Source organism: Triticum aestivum, chromosome 2A (assembly GCF_018294505.1).
Source record: "Triticum aestivum cultivar Chinese Spring chromosome 2A, IWGSC CS RefSeq v2.1, whole genome shotgun sequence".
NCBI classification, from domain to species: Eukaryota; Viridiplantae; Streptophyta; class Magnoliopsida; order Poales; family Poaceae; genus Triticum; species Triticum aestivum.
The window spans coordinates 49,243,127-49,256,524 of NC_057797.1; positions in this window are offsets into that span (position 1 = coordinate 49,243,127).

Here is a 13,398-nt window from a genome sequence, read left to right on the forward strand (position 1 = left end):
GGAGTACCTCTTTCTGCTGGCAGTGTTGTGTCCTCCTTCTGTTTTTCCGACGATCTTCTTGTTGTTTGCCGGAAACCAGAAGTTGTGGAGGACGGTGCAACCTTGGACGAACCCATGGCCAAGTTGTTGAGTGTGGTGTGATGGCCGTCTGTCGGCGGCGGGGAAGCAGATCCGAGGCGGTGAAGGACGGCGTAGCGGGAACAACTCCGGTGCGGTGGATGGTTGCGACAGTGGAGCCGCAGCAGTGAGGCACAGGACGGCATGGTCGGAGTGTTAAGGCGCACGTCGGCGTCGGCGTCGTGGAGGCAGCTCTGCCTCGGGTTCAGCTGCTAAGTCCTTGAGGGCATTGCGCTTGCGGTTGTGTTGGACAACGACGTCGGGGTACCGGCTCCAGCATGATGGAGGAGGGCAGTGGTGGATTGGCCGCTATGGGTGGAGGAAGGAGGAGGCTAGGGTTTCGTGGCTGGTGGAGAGGGCGTTTTCGCGCCCATGGAGTATGAATGGGGAAACGGAGGGAGGCGCAGAACTAAGGGGGAACAATGTTTCAGTTTGAGACGCGCTTGTTTGAAATTTGGGGAAAGTTACAAACTTTCCCCCCATCTAAAATTTCGGACATATTGCGGGTTGGGGTAGGACAGTCATGTCAGGTGTCCCAAATGTGGGCGGGATAGATTTCGGCCGAGCGCATGGGTAGGCGCCCACGGCGTATGAATGCTTCTCTGGCGTCTTGGTGAAGTTACAAACCTACCCCGGTTTAGACCTTTGGACATCGGGCCGATAGGCTACACGGGCCAGAGTCAGGACAGTAACTACCTACCACCAAAACATTAGTCTCGCGCGGTTTCGGGTGACCAGAGGCCTATTTGGCGCTTCGTTCAATATTTGGGAGCAGAAGCATTAACGTTTTCGGTTCTCTTGAATTGAACTTTCAGGATTTGTCAAACTTCACAAATCTTTACTCTTGAAAATCCTAAAGCTACGATTATTTTGGAATGGAGGGGGTACATTTGAATATACATTGTACACGAGTATATATTAAAAAATATGCAACTTACCTCAGTTCATGCATGGTTCCAGATATAATCTCCTTGGTTGCAAAAAAAAGTTAGATATGCGTATGAATATATATAGCATGTTCAAACTCACAACAAAGATTGATGCCCCCTTTTACATCTGATTTACAAATGCCATTATCTCGGGTTCAAATAGATGAATGCACTTCCTATGAATTCGAATCTTCGAAACCCCCTTTATGTTGAATTCGACATGTATTCTATTTCATAGCTAGCAATTTGGAATGTATCCATGCAAGTGACAAATGTATAAAGTTCTTCACACTAACAACATGGAGTGCACTAATTAATGTTTATATATGAATTGCAAAAGCATCCATTGCCTGTATTTCAAACCGCTCTCACTCTATGGATCGATAATATGAAATAAACACATGCACATGCTAGAATTCAATTGCAGTTGAAGAAAGAGCCTACTCCTGGTACTGTATATTAGTGATAGGGGTGTGTACAAAGTACACGTGAATACCAGGCATTGTGCGTGTGTGTATACTATCGACGAACTAGCCCCCAAGCTTGTATAACATACTAAGGGCCTAGGGTTACAAATCATATATAGTCGGCTTATCACCAGTGGGGATAGAGTCCTCCGCGACTCTGGTAGCTTCGTGTTGTACGCCGAGTCCTCCACATGGGTCTTCGTATAACACGTCTCGGTCCAACCTATATGTGGCGCAGGATGGAACCGACCCATGAGTCTTCATGTTGACCCACCACAACTAGAAATGATGTGCCCACCACACCACACACGCAATCGGCCACTAAGAAAATAAGCATATACAATAGTACAACGGTATCTAGCTCACGATACGTCTCCATATTTTGTTGATGACACTGACGGACTTTGCATTTGATGCGTGCTCCGTATTTTGTTGACGACACTTACGGTCATTGTATTTGAAGCGAAAGCACGATATGGTCACTGGACTTCAGAATAAGCTCATCACGGTCACCACATACATTTTGTCGTGCTAACCAACATGTGGTTGGATGGTTAGAGGACAGTGGTTTCTCGAGCCCACCAAGGTTAAAGTCCCGGTGCTCGCATTTATCTTGTGTTAATTTCAGTATTTTCCGGCGACGTACGTTCAGTGGGAGGAGACGTTCCACTCGACTACGAGGCACCTATGGTGACTTCGTAAAATCTCAAGATCATATATGCTGGCCCACTCTCTCGAAGGTGCTCATAGGGGTAGGGTTCACGTGTGTGCGCTTATAGCGGTGAGTGCTTGCGCGTATATATGAGCCCTTGCGTCTGTACCGTGTTAAACAAATACATATCATGATTATACGGTCACTGGCTCACCCGTACAACTCCGTATTTTGTTGATGACACAATCAATTGACCAGTCAAACGTTCCACGCGGTGCAACTAGTGTTGCACCATCGGGGCGCGTAACCGTGGGGCCCACCTGTCAGCCCGTATATGAAAGAAAGAAATGGTAGTTTGAGTCTGTACTGTGTTAATAAAATAGGAGTACATTTTAGGGTGATCGTACGGTCACTGGCTCACCATACAGCTCCGTAATTTGTTGATAACACGATCAATTGACCAGTCAAATGGTCCACATTCAGCAGCGCACATTACCATAGGGCCCACCCGTCAGCGCGTATATGAAGGACAGAAATGGTAATAAATTAGTGGTCGGTGGGTATTCGAAGTCGTGAGACCTCTGGTTGGCAGTCACCGGCGGTTGGGGGCGTTCATTGGGCGGTGGGGTGGGGATCCCCGGAGAAAAAGCTCGGCGGGGGGGGGGGCTAGAGGGATGGCCGGTGCGGCGGCGGACCGGCGGTGGGGAGTGGTTTCGGGGAGGGCGGGCCGGCCGCGGGCGGCGGGGGCTGGCGGTTCGGCCGGTGGTGGCTGGTGGCTCAGGGGGGTGGAGTTTGATGATAAACTGGAGGCCCTTGATTTCATATCCAACAGTTGGAATATCTAATGACCAGAGATGAAAAAGTCAGTCGACTGACGTGTAGCCTCACCCCGCACGTACACATGCACGCACGCAAGACACGCACGCAAGACACGCACGCATGTAGGCGTGCAACACTGACACGTACACACGCACGCATGCTGGCGTGCAACACTGACACATACACATGCACTCATGAACACACCTACGTACGCACCCATGCATGCAACACTGAAACGTACACTTGCACGCATGCAACACTCGCACGCCTGCATGCACACAGCACACGACGCAAGACACACGTTCAACCTATACGTGCATGCACCCTTTGTTAAGGACATGGATTGTTATGGGTATTAATCATTCTTATCTATGATAAGCAGAACATTGATGTTTGCAGCAGTCTTTATGAATCACAACGTATCGAACGGGCTATCAACATAGTAGGCTTAGAGCAAGTACAATAGTACACAGTCAGCAGGCTATTAGCAGTTCCATGTCATCAAATTCATAGCTGGAAGAGAGAGAATGAAGAGAAAAGGAGGGAGCGGGCGCTTGAGCTCTCGCCGGCTCAAGCGCAAGAAACAAGAAATCGAACCTGCATGCAGCCCGCATGCAGCCATGTGAGCCTGCGTGCCTCTCCTTTCCACCAATGAGCATGTGCCTTCTTTTCTTCTTTCACATGCAAGCATTAAATACCAGTAGCGAGTTTACAGCGCATCTATTATATTAGCTGGCTATTATAAAGGCTCCAAGTGACATGATATTGGTATATAGCCAGCAGCTGGCTTTCTTATTAACCATGCCCTTATCTACATGAAAAAGATGACGTCACACTCAATGAACAATCATCGGTTTATGAAATGCCCGCTTCTGACCGCCCTGGCCCACCAAAGGTTCCTCTGTTGTGCGCTGCCTGCGTTGGGTCACTTATATGCAGGCCATGCACCCAAAGAGCCCACATGTCAGTGGAAGAACGGCGCGGTGTCCTAGATCAGAGTTGAGGGCACCACTCGCGGCACCCCCGGCTGAACACGCCTCTGTGCCGCATTCAAATGCCTCCATGAAACCCGCCCGTGTGGAAGCCGAGAAACCCACTCTGGACACACGTCCGTTCATGAACGGGCCGACATTAAACGCAACGCCGGCCGAGCTCCTCCCGTCCGCCGTCTATTTAATCTCCTATTTAAACGAGGCCAAACGCCGGCCAAGAATCGCACACCTCCGCCGCTCCCCTATCTCCTCCACCATTTTGTCCACTCTTACAATGGCTTATGAAGAGTAGTTATTCCGCATCCAAGCCGGCTGGGTAGCCCGCCGGATACGAGCTATGCAGCTCGCTGATCCACCTCCCTCCCCTTGCCCGACGGAGCCAGTTGCCGCCCTAAGCCGGCGCGCGGTTCAGCAACTCACCGCTCCAGGCCAGCTCAACGAGGAGCGGCGCACGAGGGTCGTTTCTGTCGTCCACGCCGCCGCCTCGTACCGCGTCTCCTGTTTCTGTGGCCGAGACTGCCATGCCGGCGGCCGCGCCATGCAAGCAGCGACAGAAGCCGCCGCCATCCGCGTCCGCCGCCATCATCGAGGAGAAGTAGAACACGGGAGGCCGCCGCCGCTTGGGTCCCATGAAGGCCACCACGGAGGCGACGCCGGCTTACACAGCAGGAGTCTTGCCAGATCCTTTTGTTGCGAGGACCTTCGTCGACCCCGCATGGGCTCCACAGAAGAGGGCAATGTTAGGATGAACTCGAGCCGGTGCCGGCCATGGCGAAGTAGTCGCCAATATTTTGATACCCCGGGCAAGATCCAAACAGCCCCTCCCAACAGATTCAAATCCCACATTCGCCATGGAATTTTGCCATGTGTTGTTTTCATGGACTAGCAAGATGCCCGTGCATTGCACGGAACATCAAGATGCATTTTTTACAAACTCCCGCATGCATGCAAGGGATAATTAATGTCCTCCTTTGCTAGTACCACGAGGTAAACACCATTAATGTTGCATCGATTAGTGTTAGTGGCCTTGTATATCTGCAAATTGTAATTTTGATAGTGGCCCCTTGTATATAAAAATGGAGGGAGAAAGATGAGAGATAAGGTGAGGAGGAGTGGGGCGTGGTGGTGACTGGTGGTTGGACTGGGCGGAGGCATGTGGATGGACGGCGCATTATGTCTAGGTTTGTATCTCTCTCTCTCTCACACACACACACGTAGGTGGGGGACGTGCACGAAGAGAAGAGGTGCACGCACGACGCACGTACTCCCATCTCTTTCCCAACCACACCCACGCGGGTACACGGTGGAGGTCATTTCTGTACGAAAAAGGCAGCCCACGTGGTAATTTGGCACGTGTACTGTTTGTCCACTTGGTGGAGGGAGGATCGTCTACCACAGGTGAACAAACAAATTGCGACTTGACATGTTATGTTAAATTAAAAAAAGAGGCAAACCATGTGGGGCCTACCTTAGAGGCAAGGCTCTATACACAAGAGTACTTTTGATGTGTCATGTCAACTCGCAGAACGAGGAGAAGCTTGCTTAGTACGCCATCTCCCCCGCCCACGGGCGCGGTGGCTCGCAGGATGAGGTGAAGCTTGCTCGCTCACCCACGCGCGCGATGGCTCGCAGCACGAGGAGAAAATTTTACTACTCCCTCCGTTTACTCCTCGTCCCTACTACGTACTTTGGTTAGTACTCCCTCCATTTACTTATACAAGGCCACTATAAAAAAATACATTTTGCATCTATACAAGGCCACAAATAGTAATCGAGACAAAAGTTACTACTCCCTCCTTTCCAGTTTATGGCTCAATTTCAAAATCTCTCCAACCAAGGTAGACGGTGAGTGGTCGAATTAATTTGGTAGTTTTCACAAGTAATTAGTATGCTCGTTTTTCTCAAGAAGTTGTGTTTACCGAGGCATTAATTAGAACGAATGCATGAATGACCACTAAATTTCCATGAACTTGTACATGCATTGGTTAGTTTCCTCTTGACACTGCTTGCGTCGGGTGATCTAACGCACCTCGAAATCCAACATGTAATGGTACTACTACTAGTATAGTAGAATTGAGACTTATCAAACGGAAAAACGAATGTTTTTTAGATGAGCCCTATAAACCCTAGTGGGTACGTACTCCGTAAAAACAGATTTTTCCAAAACTAAGTCGCTCCCTTTCATGAATTCTGTAGTATACTCCTCCGTCGATGCTCCCTTTCATGAATTCTGTACTTCCTGTCGCCGACATGTGGGACATATAGCAACCGGGTCGACGTGTCAAGCACCAAATAACAGTGCAGAACAGCAGGGGGGACGCACCCCACTCGTACCGGCCCAGTAGTAGTAATGAGCAATGAGACGTCAAATCACAATGCCGCACTTTCCCAGACGGACGAAGCAACCATTATTTCACACTTCGGTTCGCCATCATCTCAAACCACGTACTAGTATTGCTTCTGCCTCAAGAGGGACACGCGCATCGCCTTGGTACATCATGACACGGGGACGCATGACAGGCCATGCTCCCCCGCCGATCGCTCGGTAAAATCACCTCATTTTTACTATACTTCCTCCGTATCGGTTTACTACATGGCATGCACGTCGTTCTAGGTTGAGAATTTAACTGGCTATATATGTGATGAACAGTACTCTAGCCTTTTAAAAATGTATACTTTTGTACAGTAGTACTATCGATGGATTGCGCCATGGAGCAAAAATTGAAATTAAAAAAAGGTGGTACATATAGAGAGCGCTCGTCGCCAAATTATGCATATAGTACTATTAAAAAAGCTAGTACGTGCTTAATTGGGGTGCTAAATTCAATTAAAGAAATACTAGTAGTATGTACATACTGAAGAGTTAAAGTAACGAGAAGAAACATAACATAGTTCTGCTGGGGGCTCAGCACAACACACCCCTCAAATTAAACTAAGCACACCTGAAATTAAACTATGCAACTAATCCGGTAGACACTGCATTAGAAGTTTAGAACCACCATGAGCAACGACACTGCCACCTTACTCGGAGTCCTCGTCCACGTCCTCGACTTCGTCCTTGTCCCTATTCCTCTTGGCCGATACTTCTTTGCTTGAACCGCACACTTGGCTGTTGCTCTTCATCCAACCCTTGTAGATATTGAAGCAAAGGTAGCCATCCATTGCAGCGTAGTGGATGTGGTCTATATCTAGTACATTCCGCTGCCATGCATGACGATGAAACGTGTATGGAGGTTTCTCCAGTTTACCGTACGAAGGATGAACCATGGCTCCTGCCAGGGTCAGCATTGAAGGCTGACGAGAGGGCACCAGCCGATTCTTCTGGAGGTCGAAGGGGTTGCCTACAACGAGGCCTATCCGACCCAGGACTTCTTCGTCGTTCGTAAAGTCTACAGTAACGAATTTCACTGTTTTGTCCTTGAGGAAGTTCTTAAAATCCTGGCACTCAACGTCGGCATGGCATATGTGGTAGACCAAGCAAACGTTATGTACGCAAACCTGGATCACGGCGGGCTTCTTCCTCTCTTCGTCCTTTAGATCCTTCTCTCGTCCCAGGACTGTGGTGTACTCAACATCTAGCCCAGCGACCCACTCATCATCTGAGTTTTCGAACATGCGTCTGAAGCGAGAAAGGCATCCTTTCACCGTCGCGGAAGAACGGGTGTAGATGACGTCGAACTCATCGCCGGTGATGGTTCTAACCTTGTACTCACCGCCGATCGTGGAGATTTGGGACGCCATGGATTTGGGAGGAGGGTTAGGATTAGTGGAACTGCCGTAATGTGAATGGACGGGACGACTAGGAGCGAACCGCCATAGTATTGAAGGACGTGCGGGGACGAGTAGGAGCGAACTGCCAGCGTGCGAACGGCAGGGTAGTGGCTTTCCATTCTCCCATGATACGGGCTTCCGAGAGCCCTTGGATCTGAGATCGAACGGTTGCATGGCGTGATTCTAGACCTATGGGTGAATATCCTATCCTGGAGGGTTATTCTGCAAATTTTCAGCAACTTAGCATGCGACCGTTTGATCTCAGATCCAAGGGCTGCCAGCAGCCCGTATCATGGTCGCGCCTACCACGACCGTCGCGTCGCTCGCGCGGTCGCGCCCTTGGAGATTTAACACGGTGCGTTAGGCTATCTGATGTTGGCATGTCATACATAGTCATCACTTAGTCACTCATACTACAACAAGGTTGGCTATAAGTGTATTTTTTTACTCCTCTCTATCTCTTTCTTCGTACTCAAGGAAGAAACGGTGCTAGTAAGCGCGTGTATTTATTGCATTTGCCAAGGAGTGACCTCTTCCAATGAAATGGTGTTGCTAAGTTTGCTTCATTTAATTAGCTATAGACTCAAAATTGTCTTTTCACCTAGGTACACGCGCTTAGCACCGTTTCTTCCTTGGGTCACCAAACTAGTCTCTCTCTTCTTGATTAACTTGCCACATCAGACTTTATGCCTATGTGGCAAGCTTAAGCACCTGTAGGAGCAAGTAAAAGTAAGTACAATAGTGCGCTTTACATGGCATTTTTGCATATGTGGAGGAAAGAGAGGCAAGGAAAAAGTGGAGAAGTGGGCTCTCATGCAAGAGCCAGCCTCTACTACATGGTGGAGCATTGGGAGAGGCACCTGTATGGAGGTGGTCAGGAATCTGGGAGACTCACGCCGGTCGTAGCGCCGCAGTTAAAATGATAATGGCAAGTCAAATCACGGGGCCCCACCTGTCCAGCAGTAACTCGCTGTCAAATCACACAGCCCTACGTTTGCAGCAGCCTACTCCCTCGTCTTCTCGCGTCTCTGTCGAACCGACTAGGCGGAACTGCCCCGCCGCCTACCGCGCAGGAAAAGCCCTGCCCTCGACTTTTAAATACAACTACATCCGCTTAAGAATCCAATGATATACTTTTTGTGACATAGTAACTCATATTTAGTTAGTCAAATGGATGACCTAGAACTACGTGCAGGCCCTATAAACCGAGACGCCTAAAAATAAAAAAACCGAGACGGAGAGGGTAGTTCAGCACGTATCTTTTTAGATCAATATAGTCGGGATTCACCAAGGAGCAAAACCAAGTGGTAGGCTGCTCCTGTCGTGTTGGCGTAGCAACTCAAGCAGGGTCAGTCCGCACACGAAATGGCGACACACTTAACAGGACCCCTTTGGCCGACATGTGGCTCATCCACCGTCTTGTTCCACATGCGATGCACCAAATTACAGTTCGGAGCAGCGGTTGGAATTGGAGGCACCCCGGTCGTAGCGCCGCAGTAGTAGAAAATGAGCGACGAGGGGTCAAGTCACAAAGCCCCACCTTTCCCGCATTAAGCTGGACGGACGAAGCAACCATCATTTCACTCTAGGGCGCAAGAGCATAAAGAAAAGAGAAAACAATGATGCGTGCGGCAGCTACCTAGGGCACCCTAGGGTAGGGGTCTCCACTACAGATCCTTTTTTTAAAGCGCCTCCACTACAAATCGGCTTCTCCCTCGTCCTCTTGAAGAAAACCGATGATGAGTGCGGCGGTAGGGTTTGTAGGAGTACTACGGCGTGCGGGGCCACGTCGTAGTAAACGGGTTCGAGCCGACGCCTTAAATATGTGTGGGCCGCTTGGTTTTACGGGAACGAGGCAGCATTTTGGGTTCGGGGACCAGTGGAGATATAGTACGTACAAAAAATTGTGGACGTAGGTTCGACCGAAAGGCAATGATGCATGGGCCCTGCATTTTGATATACCCGGGGCCGCGTGAAATTTGCTACTCTACTCAAAACTAGTAAGGTACACATGTATTGAACGCATGAGATTTCGAAACCAAATTATGAATAAATACACACTATAGCATGTAAAGCTTTGAGTCATATATGCATGATGTAGATGTTCGTTTAGTTCTTATAGTTCATCTCATTCAAAATCAATAAGTTTTATAAAAATGTTAAGATTCATGGGGTTGTGCATTGTACTCCCTCCGTTCCAAAATAGATGACCCAACTTTGCACTAACTTTGTACAAAGTTAGTGCAAAGTTGGGTCATCTATTTTGGAACGGAGGGAGTAAATCATAAAGTAAAAAACAAATAATGGCAATTCATTTAGAAAAAAATAATCAATTATGATACAGAAGATTCTAGAACAAAGGAGAAGTGCTTGTGTTTTGAGGTTTGTGCATTATGCTTAAGTTCAACCATGGAGTCTTCTAAATTGTACATGTGGCAGATCTGGTGGAATGTTGATGATATCCAACGGCCAGTAGTGCTCGGATTTGCCTATCTCTGCACTGTCGGGTTAGCTTCATCCAGCGACCATCTTTCAAAGTTATTGGCACACTATATAGTTCTTGTGCCATAGTTGCATGTTTTGGAAAAAAGCTACTAGTGGGTTGTACTATCTATTTAGGAATAGAAGATGTATACATGGAAGTTGTAGGGAAAGAGATGACATGGAGCATCTCAATTCCTATGAGTAGGGATTGGAAAAGAGATGTCATTTGGTTCACATCATAGGAACTTTTCTATTGAATCTAGAGATGACATGTATCTCAATTCCTATGAGGAGGGATTAGAAAAGAGATGTAATTTGGTTCATATCATAGGAACTTTTCTATTGAATATACGCTAATGTTTATTTTCCTTTGAAATTAAGGGAGTATAGGAATCCATTCATATGAACCAAGTGGCTCTAAAGCTATAGAAATGATATCATGTTTATTTCCTTTGAAATGTGGAGTATATGAATCTATTCCTATGAACCAATTGGCTCTAAAGGAAAAAATCCTATAAAAATCATATCATATAGAGTTCCTATGATATTCCTCGACACTAAAGGATGCTTGAAATTGCTGCGGGTGATACGATGGTCTTTCTTTGTAGACTCCTCACCCAACTTTATAGTTACCTCTCGAAGATGAATGAAATGACATATACATGGTATTCTACATGTGCAATTTGGTACACGAAAACTCGGTAAAAGTTTGCGAGGTTCGAATTTTCAATAAAGCTATATGCACTGCATTTCGGAACGGAGGGAGCATACGGCAGTTGCTAACACTCACGTGGAAGATTTGTGTGTAGGAGGAGTGGCTGTTCTGTTAAATGACATGGCAAAACTGACACTGTCGGATGCCGATCTAACGGTTCTTACGGCGTTCGTCAGGAAAAGGCTTGTGGCGAACGTTTGTCGGATAATGATTTACGGACACATGCATTGCATTGATACGTGCCCCCCTCTCTCTCACGCACACGCACCCTCACGAGTCACGACTCTCCCGAGTCCTCTCGCAGACTCGCACGTCGCACCCACCGTCTATCTGCAGGTAGACGTCACGCACATATGTGCTCTTCACACCCTACCCTCAGAACTTCTAAAAACAAAAGACGGCGCACATTTTATTTTAGCTCACACGTCACACACTTGTACTATTACTCTTGCGGCGAACGTTCTTTGGGCATAGTATATTGTACTCTCACGAAGAGAAGCGGTGCACGCACGCACTAGTTCTCTCACACCCACTCGCGGGTACACGTAGGAGCGCATTTTTTTGAAGCTGGTACAACAAAATCACTCCACTATATATAAAAGCAGGAGCCTTAGCGCTTGCTTTACTAGGGTTCCTCTCGTTCACTCTCTCATGCTCTCCAGATCTAAGCAACACATAGGTGGCCACACTCTCTCTCAGCTCACGGCTGGTCACAAATCCGGCCGGACAACCTCGACCGGGCAGGGGTGTAGGTGCATCGTTCACGCTGTCGTCGGCGGCGAGGGAGGAGACCAACGGCTGCCCGCGCGTCCCGATCGGCGGCCGTGCCGTTCTCTCCGAGAGAGCGCCGGCTCGGGAGGGCCTCCGACCCCTTCTTCCTCCCTGCGGTATTGTGGCCAAGATGCGGCCTCCCGACGCCGTCTTTGCGACATGCCGACGACCCTCAGGTATATATTCCTTCGAAACCTGCCTTGCTCTACTGCCCCAGCTCCCTTCGTGTGGATCCTTTTCTACTTCCGTCCGCTGTTCCAAAGCCACCTAGACTTCTACTATTATTAGAAGTAAAGCTATTTCATACAGTCGACTCAAAGCGTTGGTTCAAACAGGGAAGAAAGTGGGAAAGCTGTAGCATGAATCTAGGACTTGGTTCTAAGAGGAAACGGGGGAAAGTAGTAATATCTGTCACTGTTTAAATAACCGTATTTCTTATTTGCGCAAACAGGGATGTCTGTCTCCATATCGTTTCGGGATGTCTGTCTCCGTATCGTTTCTATCCGCGCAATCAAAAGCACACACCTCAGTTTTAGTACAACTGCGCAAAATGAGATGGCTATCCCTCGTTGCCGTCGTCTAACCTCCCGTCTTCAAGGTATCCCTACATTGGTAGTAACTAAGGTAGAATGACCAACGCAATCTAAAAGAAGCTGATTCGTACGTTTTACTTCCTGATTGCAGTGCAGGGACGAGCGAAAACAACTGCATCCTAGTCCGGAATGCACTTTCTACCAGTTCATCCATGGACCGAGGACTAGCTGGCACGGCTGCACGGCGGTTTTTTGGACAGGTGCGCGGACAAGAGGCATTGTGGTCTGCTTATTTCTGCAAATAGCGGTGCTTAAATTTAGTGGAATGCACAAGAATTTCACCTGGTCAGTACACTGCATGGTTCAGTTCAGCATTCCAGCTGAGACCACAATTATAATTGGTTATTCTGGAATGAGAGAACCTAACCCTGAATGGTGGCAACAAGAAAAAACCAGAGTGAACTCCAGGAAATTTAAGCCTGCCGGGAGGCCCTTTGCTCAGAGAGAAGCCTTGCTTGTTTTTTCCTGATTTGTAAACCTTCTCACAACTTTGTCTTTTGCTGTGAACTAGTATATGTTTGATATGTTCTATGAATCATTGAGATGTATAAAATTGCTTAACTTATGCTTTTCAAGTTTTTTATGAAGACGAGTTTAATGTGAGTGTTCCACATGAGCGCTGGACTAGCGTGTGAACGTTTGGAATTTATTACATTGTGGCCTCAATTAACTGCATGAACCACTGTAACAAGATACATAGTTGCTTATATGTCAGACAGCAGATTGTTGATTGTTAGCTGGTCGATAGCCTAGTGTTGAAGCGAGCTGAGCCAATGTGCCGTGTTTTGCACAACTGCTTACAAGTGGGGTAGCACCAACAGTGTTTACAAGTACTTATGTATACGTCGGCGCACGGTTCTCGAACGAGTGCTCTATTTCATCAAAACACACACTGCTCGTATGATAAACCGTGACAACTTATGTCTTACCATGCCATATTCATGAAAAAACTAGTGAGGACGCATCTGTTTCGGCAACAATTACGATGGTTCTCACATGATTCACGGGCACACAAAAGTAGCAGCAGTTCCCATAGACGGATTCAAACAGAGTACTAGCCCCAGAGGGGTCGATAACAGGCAAGGTTC